We start from the raw sequence: 9,394 nt of genomic DNA on the forward strand, positions 1-9,394 counted from the left end.
TAGCGGTAATGACCAACCAGAAAATGCAGAGCTGAATGCCTTTCTTTGTGTTTCCCTATTGGTCAGTTGGAAGACAGATGGATTGACAATACGCATATTCCCAGACCGTTTGAGTGACCTGAAGTCACAATTGTCACAAGTCTACCTCAGATCATTTTGTGATGGATTAGAGATTGACAACACTGTTAAGTAGAGGTGGCCACATATTTGATTCCTTTGAGATTTGGAAGTATATTTTGCCCCAACAATGTGTGGGAAAATTATTGATGAAATGAATGTATGAAAATCATCTGATAAATATCTGCAATTCTGTTTTCCTTCCAAAGTGTATGCATTCTGCCTTCAGCAAAGCACAAACTGGACAGCCTTGTGACTTCCCAAGTCATCCCTTCTGCAAATCATTCCCAAAAAACCACTTTATCATCAGCAATTGTAGATCAAATATGCATTTAGCAAGTTGTTCGTTCTTTGTGACCCAGGAGCTGGCAAAGCCATGCATTGCTCAACCCAATCCATTCCATAATTGAGTACCGAGAATGCCATCCACCCAGATCTCTCTCTCTTTTTTAAAATTGAGGTTTGCCAGCCACTGAGTATGTTACCACTTCCCTAGAGAGTCAACAGTAGCCAATGAAATAACAAATGACCCTTCCTTCAAAGAGAGAAAAGTAGATACGTTTTTAGCTCATACAGACCCAAATAGGTCCACTCTATGCATTGTTCATATAAATTTGACTTCTGGCCGGCAGAATAGTCTTGTGGCTAGCAGAATAGACTTTCAATATGCCAGCAAAAATTGGTTGCGAGGACAAATTGGTTTTTGAAACTATTAACACAAGCACAGAGACGTTCGAAGTGCTATCATCTCTCCATGGATCAAATCAGATTAGCTGATGGAGTGTTTACCCACTGTTCCAACTGAGTTGATTGAAATGGAGTTGAGGCTGGGACATGGCCATGAGACAATTATGTCCAAAAGCATAGGATACACCTACAGGAATATGAGTGCTGAAATAGGAAGGAGGGAAAAGGCCTTTTCTTGTAAGGGTGGCAAGAATCATTTAGAAGTCTGAAATGGATCTGCTCTGGTTTGCTTTCAGATTCTTGGAACTGAATGTTTGGAACATGTTTAATGGCAAAGGTGACGAAAAAAAATATGGTGTGATAAGATATTTATTGGGGGAGGGAATGCCTGACATACCGACATTCTTTTGAAAATGCAAAAAAAATCTGCCAATCAATTATTTGGGGGAAAATGGGAGTTTGAAACTATAGCACTGCTCTGCCTCTTAAGCAGAGTGATTTCTACTTTTTTGAAAGGCTAAACATGCACAGTCCTGTTCATTATATATCTCAGAAAAATGGATCACATGTATAATACACTTTATATGTGGAATTCTTCATGTAGATAGTAGTGCTGGAAATGGCCAATTGTTTTCAGATTAATGATGAGAATACATAACACATATTTAAAGGTTTGCAAGTAGTAACATAGTATTGCTAGATAATATACTATCTAAGTTGCAAAGAATACAAAAGTACTATGAATAAAAGCACATAAATATATATATAAAAGAGACCCTTCAAAAATGTGATGAGCCATCACCAATCAATCATCTTAGAAAAGATGGCTGCAACTATTTTTATATATATATAAAGAGCAAAAGATCATCCTCCCAAAAAATTAAAGAAGAGAAATTGTAGTTAAAAAATTTTTTTTTTTAAAAAAAAGTATAGAAATGCAGGACATATATTATCATAAATAATACTCAGAAATATCTACTTATCTGTTTATTTTAAAAGAACTAATATTTTTCAACATTACAACTAAAAAAGGAACCTTTGCTCCTTAAGCATATTTTTTTTTGTAAAGCTTACAAACAGTCCCATGCTCATTTTTCCTTTGATGCATCTTTGAGAAGCCGAGTCCAGTCCTCTGGTAGTGTATTTGCATATATGCATGCACGCAAGATCACACATGTGCCATGACATTACTCTGACTCCTGTCCTGGTCACACCTCCAGCCATTTCCCATGGCCAACAGTTAAGAAGCCCTTGTCACTGCTACATCGCTTTGGAGGTGGAATTCTTTCCAGGGGCCTCTGCTGATTCTGACCGCTACACTGTGGAAGCTCTGCATGAATGGAGGCCTGCTTGATCCCAACTCTTGTGGAATGGTGTTTACTGTCTCAGGACAGCTGGTTCCTCCGGCATGCAAGACCTCTGGGTGTGCTCTGACAGCTTTCAGCCAGCTCTTTCCTGACTGGCAGAGCAGTCGTCATGCCTGCGGTGCAGCTGTCTTGGAGATGAAGAAGCTACTTTGGGGGTGCCAGCCAGTCTGACGGCTTTGCAATAAGAGACTGCCTGGATCTGCAGTGGGCTTTTGGGAGAGGAGAACTTGTGTTGTTCTTGATGTTGTAAGCAAAGAAAGGCTCTCTGGAGCTTGTGGGTGTCATGGCTCTGAATGAAGCAGAGTCCTTCCATTCAACCATGTCTTGGTAAATAATAGCTGATGTTGTGATAGGTTCAAAGGGTGACTGCTACAAATTGGAACCAAAGGCAGTTCTGGGTTGCAATATCTTCTTCCAAACATCTCATTTTGACAACGAGAAAGAACAAGTGTATGTTGCAAAAGTGAGTGTCATTGGGTTTCTCTGATCCCTTGGCAAACTGTAGTTCAGCAATATCTGAAATGGCATCACACCTGAAACTAGGGTTTGGATGCGTGCAAACAATTTTCATAGTGGTTCGATATGTAATAGAATATATGTGATGTATGAGTAGATTTAAACTGAAATTGTTCCACTTTCTAAAATTCTAAAACTATCCAAAAATATCATAATCTGAATATTTAAAAGCGAAATGTGACTCTTCCATTTTGAAATATAACTTTTTCACGGAATAAAGCATATAATTATAAGTTAATTTAATTTTGAGTCTTCCTTTCCACCAATGAATGCTGCTCAAAGTACTCCAGGCAGCTGAAAATCATAATTGGAATAATTTAAAAAATTAGAATGTATAATTAAACAGGACTAAACTTTATTATACAAACATATTGGAGGTGAATAGCACTAATCAATTCAACAGTACCTCTTAGGCTTTCATTCACTTAACAAGGTAAAGGATTTCCTTGCTAGGGGAGACAATAGAGACTATAAGCCATATGACATTCTTTAGCAGGAGTTTCAGCTAGAAAAAAGGTTCTCTTCTTTAACATGTCACTAAAGATATATTTAACAGTGGTGGGATAAAGAGAAGACCCTCCTTCCCTCCTTCCCTCTCTCCCTCCCTTCCTTTCTCCCTTCCTCTCTCCCTCCCATCCATCTACATTTTGCCATAATTTCATGGAATGGAAGAATTCAAACAATATTTTTCATTTTTTCCATCAATTCTTGCCACCAAAAAATATCTGTTAAGGAAGCAAATATGGAGTAGCTGTTCAAAGTCTAGAGCTTCGGTATGGAAGCATCTTATATATCAAGAGTTTTCTCTACTGTACTATGTGCCATCAATTATACCGCAATTCAATTACTTCATCATGCAAGCTTATATGTAACTTTGTTACATTTTTATTATTAGAGTTATAACTTGCTTTTTTGATTTTGTAACATCAAGTCTATTATTCTACATGTTCTCTTACCTGAATATACATCACATGAAACATAATGGGTGTAGTTTTGAATAGATATGCATACCACTGAATCTCCTTGAGATATGTTGCCTATTTGTACTTAGAGCGGACAGCCCACAACCTGTTAGAAGTCAAAGTCCTCTTCGAATATGATGGATGGACATCATCACCATCACTTAGAATATTCTGTGCTATTTGCCAGTGATTGCATTCCTAACATCTCATTATCATGACAGCCTTAGGGCACATGGTGGCACAGAAGCTTAATGACATGTATGTGCTGAACCACTCAGGTGGTTCGAGTTCAGCTTCTCAGGATAGGATGAGTTCCTGTCTCTTGTCTCTTGCTCCTGCCCACTTAACAGTTCTAAAGCATTGTGAGTAGATAGATACTGTGATGATGGTGATGGGAAACTGCTGGCTGTATTCTGCATGGGGAACTTGAAGCAGCACTGGATCTGCCTGGATACAATCAGTGGAGGAAGGTCCTGGATGAGCCAACTTCCTCTGAGAACACTGCAGGTTAGTTGATGTAAAGGTAGTTTGCCCTTGTGGTGCGCCGCATGCAACAAATGGACTAGCAACTGTCAGTTGTCAGGACTTCTGCTGTGTGCATAACATTATAGCCTCACTGGCCTTGATGATATATATACTAAATAAAAAAATGATAGCCTTCCCCAATCCATAGGGACCCATAGGGACTTAAAAACTCCCAGAATACCTTGTGTTTGGCCTTGCTTTAATGCAACACATCTGGAAGGTGGTATTCTCAGAAGATCTTGAGAGCAGAGAGTATCTGGAGATTTCAATGCAACTTGTTGTGGGATGATGGACATATTTAATTATTGGCCTAGTTTTAAAGTGCTGATCTAGAAACCAGAAGGCTGTGAGTTGTAGTCCCACCTTAAGCTTGAAAGCCAGCTGGGTGATTTTGCGCCAGTCACTTTCTCTCAGCCCAACTCACCTCACAGAAGTTGTTGCTGTTGGGAAAATAGGAGGAAGAATATTAGATATGTTTGCTGCCTTAAGTTACTTATAAATTAACAAAGGTGGGATAAAAACCAAATCAATCAATATATATATAAGAGCCACGGTGGCGCAGTGATTAGAATGCAGTACTGTAGGCTACTTCTGCTGATTGCCACCTGCCAGCAATTTGGCAGTTCGATTCTGACTGGCTCAAGGTTGACTCAGCCTTCCATCCTTCCGAGGTCAGTAAAATGAGGACCCAGATTGTGAGGGCAATATGCTGATGCAATAAACAGCTTAGAGAGGGCTGTAAAGCACTGTGAAGTGGTATATAAGTCTAAGCACTATAACTACATGGAGTAAAAAATAAAAAGAGTGGGCTACTGATTTAGAAACCTACTGATTTAGAGTATCAAGTGCACAGTTACATGAAGTTTTTTGCCTGATGGGATAGTTATTTCCTAGGGCGATAGCATAGAGACCTTACTGTCCTAGACTGTGAAATATTACACTTACTGGGCAATCCCTTTGGTGAACTTTACATGGTTCTAGCATCCAATCTAAAACAAAGACTCCTTTTCTGAATAGCAGGAAGGAAATTGTTGTCTTGCCTCCAAGGATCAAGTGTGTCTGCCTTCTTTCGCTAAGGATATTTACTTTTGCTAAAGCCCTTGGCATTCGGGCAGCCTTAACAGCTGGTTCTAGTAATGTGCTTTAATTGAACATGTTTACTGTCTTTTTCTCCCCTCTACTGAAACAATGAGCTTTGCATTCGGAGGGGAACAGGAGAATGAACACTTAAGAGCACGGACTAACAAGAGCAACATGTCCATGGTTTAAACAAGAAGTCAGTTGGTTGGGCATTTGAGATAGTATTCACAGAACATTAGCTCAATACGGAGGGCCTGGCTTTAATCCACAGCTCTTTGCCAGGTGGCATAGAAATTAATCTATGCTTTACTCAAGGTATTAGTTGTGGTATTTTTAAAGGCTTGCATACCAGGGAGGCAAGCACGAAGCAATGCCTACTTGTTCTACTTTATGGCATCGTGGCATTGTGTCTGAGGGTGCTTCTTTTCTTTTAAAAAAGCTTGTGTTCTACCAACTCTACAGCATCCTGTAGCCTCTGGAGATATTTTCTCTTCTGTAACTCTGTCCTTTACAAATAGAAGAAGGGGTTTATTGGAAGAATGGACAATAAATAACCCCTTTCAAATCCAACCAGTTCCAATCCCTGCTTTCCCAGACATCAGTTTCCGAACAAATCATCGGAAAAAAGTATATCTGGCCAATATATAAGTGACTCCAGCAAAAGCCAATACAATGTAGATTTAGTTATAGGTAGTCCTCGTCTTACACTTCATTTAATGACTGCTTCAAGTTACAACGGCAGTGAAAAAAGTGACTTATGACCATTTTTCATACTTACTACTGTTGCAGCATCCCCATGGTAGCGTGATCAAAATTCAGATGTTTGGCAACTGACTCATATTTATGACAGTTGCATGTGTATATGTGATCCCGGGGGACATGTGATCACCTTTCCTGACCTTCTGACAAGCAAAGTCAATGGGGAAGCCATTTTCACTTAACAACCGTCCTACTGACTTAACAACTGCAGTGATTCACTTAACAACTGCGGCAAGAAAGATCATAAAATGGGGAAAACTCACTTAACAACTGTCTCACTTAGCAACATAAATTTTGGGCTCAATTGTGATCATAAGTCAAGGACTACCTATATACACTAAATGTGATTTATTACTACACATAATTACATACAAGCACACACTCTATTTCATGGGGAGCTCATAATTCCATACATGCACACACTTTATTATACACTTACCATGTAATTTTGTGAGGTAATTTCTACTGAAAGGCTAGCCTAAGTCAGAGGAAAGGGGTTGAATTCGTGTTCCAAATCCCTGGCCTAAAATATCAAACCACACTGACTGAATTAAGCAGGACTTTCGTTTTGTTCTTTGTTACATGGGGCCAAGTACATCCTATAGTCCCCAGTCTAGAGAAGCTATGCAAACATGCTTTTGCATTTGGACTACATTCTTTGCCTCAGACTAGATCAAGCAATTCGCACATGCGTGTACTGGCAGATTAATTCTTGAAGCTCTATGTCTAAACTTCGGTCCATATATAGCTTGTCTGATTTCTTGTTCAGCACAGTCTCATAAGGTGTCATCTAATTCTCATATTTCTTTAATTTTGGAATGGCAACAAGCCAACTGTGTTGCTTTCTTTGATATTCTAGGGGACCTTTTTTCTATCAGCTCTTGCTTGTAATAAGAGATGCTGTTTAATTTGTGCCATAGATCCACAGAGAGCTAAAACCCAAATAGTCATTAGCTTAACTTAAAAGCATTGTCTCTGTCAATTCCATATCCCACAATGAATATCACGAATGCCATGCACTATAGACTTCTTTTAAAAAATTTTTTTATTAAATTTCCTTATTAAAGAAGTTTTCAATAGATTTAAAAACTGTTAAACTTTTGACTTAAAGTGGAATAAAAAAAAAGTAATAAGAAATGACATTTTTCTTTATTGTTGAAATTAAGAAATTGTTTCTTTCTTATAAAATGCTTCCTGAAGCCATAAAGGGATTTTCATCACAGTTTGGGTTTATACCTGGTCCATATTTTGAATATGGCATTTCATATGTAATGATTCTTAAAATCATTACATTAATCTTAGCTTCATCGTAATCATAGAAAACAATACCACCTGAACCTCAAATTATGCTATTCTAATTCTTTTTGTAGATTTTTAAACTAAAGTTTATTATACGATAAAGTACAAATACAAACTGAAAAAGAGAAAGAAAAGAAGTTCAGGAAGAAGTGAAAAAGAAAGAAAAAAGTAATGACTTCCAACTTTTTTAGTGCAGTAGAATACAAAAATAAAGTTACAGCCAACCTTTTGTTGTAAGCCATTTCTATAACAAAGTCATTCTAATTGTTGAAACCTAAAATTAAAGTTTCAGTTTTTTTTAATTTCAAGCATAAAATCCAGAAGTGGTTTCCAGATGGAAACAAAGCTAGATAAATTCTTCTCTGTAATTAGTTTTGCCATCTCTGCAAACTCCATCACCTTTGCCATCTATTCTTTCATTATGCAAATTAATGTATTCTTCCACCACACATTTCTACTTTTAAAACACTTTATTTGTCTATTTATTGCATTAGATATGTATACAGTCCATTTCACTTCTAATGATATTGGGCTTGTTTTAGTTTGGTATTAAATTGTTTTATCAAGTTTACATTATGAATGTGTTTACTAATATTGCATTAATATGTTCTGTAAATTATATAATGCCTTCAGAAAGCATTTTATGATTCATTTAATTAACTGCATAAATACCAAATAAATTAGAAGAGTATAAAGAAGCTGAGCATAAAGTGCTCAATACCATATAATTTTTCCCAGACTGAGGGACAGGAATTACAGGTAATAACAATTAGCACATGAAAATGAAAGAGACATTGACAAATATTTGTTGCTGTGCTTCTTCAGAGAAATGTGAACTGTTCCCACAATACTTTCCTAGCTAGGTCATAAAACATTTGAGGGGGGGGTGGAATCCAACAAGAGAACAAAACAAAACACGACATCCTAGGAAACAAAAAACCTGGGTGTTCTGCTTTGAATTCAGTAAGATAATTAAGAAATCTACTTCTTTATTTCAGATGTAGTTTGTTTTGTGTCTATTCCCTCTGGATATCTTATGATACTGTTGGTTGGATGGTTTACCACCACCTGTTTATTTGTTTATTCAAATGATTCTCTGACCCAATAGCAATATTACTTCTCCCTGAGGCATTGCTGCCTTTCACAAGCTCAGGCATTTGGTCTGAAGAGAATGAAGAGAGACTTCCCTAAATAGCTACTTCATAATGGCCTTATGATCTGCCCCCTTCCTGATAGCCTCTCAACTTCAGGGATAATTAATTGTAACACATATTGTTTACCCACATACTGCTTGCATGTTTCCTGATGAGATCTTCCAGCGGTATCACTCTCACTTCATTTCTCTTTTCTAACTGGGGACAGGCGAGTGTTGTTTTCATCACAGCCCATCTTCCAGCCCAGAGCTGGTTGGTTCTGGGACAACATCAAAGTGAGAAGAAAACTCAATGGCTCCTGGTGTAACGCTGAGATTCCTGGCTCTACTCCACCCTAGGACTCTGTCATTAGAAAAAGGCCAGTGGTGGACAGGAACTTCAAGACTTATACAACGTCTATCAAAAATTCTCATTCTCATGTACAATTCCTTAATCTTAAATTTGTCTCTACAACAGAAGAGGGTTGGCACTCTAAAATGAATATGAAGCAGATTGAATAGTGAAGTCCTTAACTCTGAGACCATATAAAAATCAACTTGTGCTTTCAGTTATTTGCATTTTACAGGTACAGGCATTCTTGTAGTATTTAAAGGGATAAAACGTTAATATTTCTCTTGTGTTTTTTTTTTAAAGTTCTTTGCTCTGTAAAAGAAGCTTCCTTTTTTCAACTTTATGCTCCTGAGAATTTTTTCCCAAGTTTTGTCTTGATGGATTTCTAAAATGGAAGTGGAAGAGACATTGTTGATGATAGTGTTGTTACTGCCTTTCCACTACTGGAAAGTCCCCTGCTTGTCAACTTTTCCTTAAAGGGACTCTTAGAAGGTGTTTCCCCAAAGCATTGTTAGCCAGGAATGATTAATGATTCCTTTCTTAATAAATCCAATTTCTCTTACTGAAAATTGTTCCAATATATCTGCTTGAAATGTAG

The 9,394-nt window shown here is 37.6% G+C and overlaps 1 long non-coding RNA gene across 1 annotated transcript; it reads right to left on the reverse strand.

The window, feature by feature from the left end:
* Nucleotides 1-1,776: 1,776 nt before the first annotated feature.
* LOC148133299 (uncharacterized) lies at nt 1,777-6,642 on the reverse strand. The gene is made up of 2 exons (XR_015746651.1): nt 6,453-6,642; nt 1,777-5,760 (listed from the first exon to the last, which is right to left on the reverse strand). It is a non-coding gene; the product is annotated as an uncharacterized LOC148133299 (long non-coding RNA).
* Between the last annotated feature and the right edge of the window lie 2,752 nt (nt 6,643-9,394).

Source organism: Notechis scutatus, chromosome 1 (assembly GCF_049901735.1).
Source record: "Notechis scutatus isolate UNSWTSFEM ecotype Mainland chromosome 1, rNotScu1.2, whole genome shotgun sequence".
NCBI classification, from domain to species: Eukaryota; Metazoa; Chordata; class Lepidosauria; order Squamata; family Elapidae; genus Notechis; species Notechis scutatus.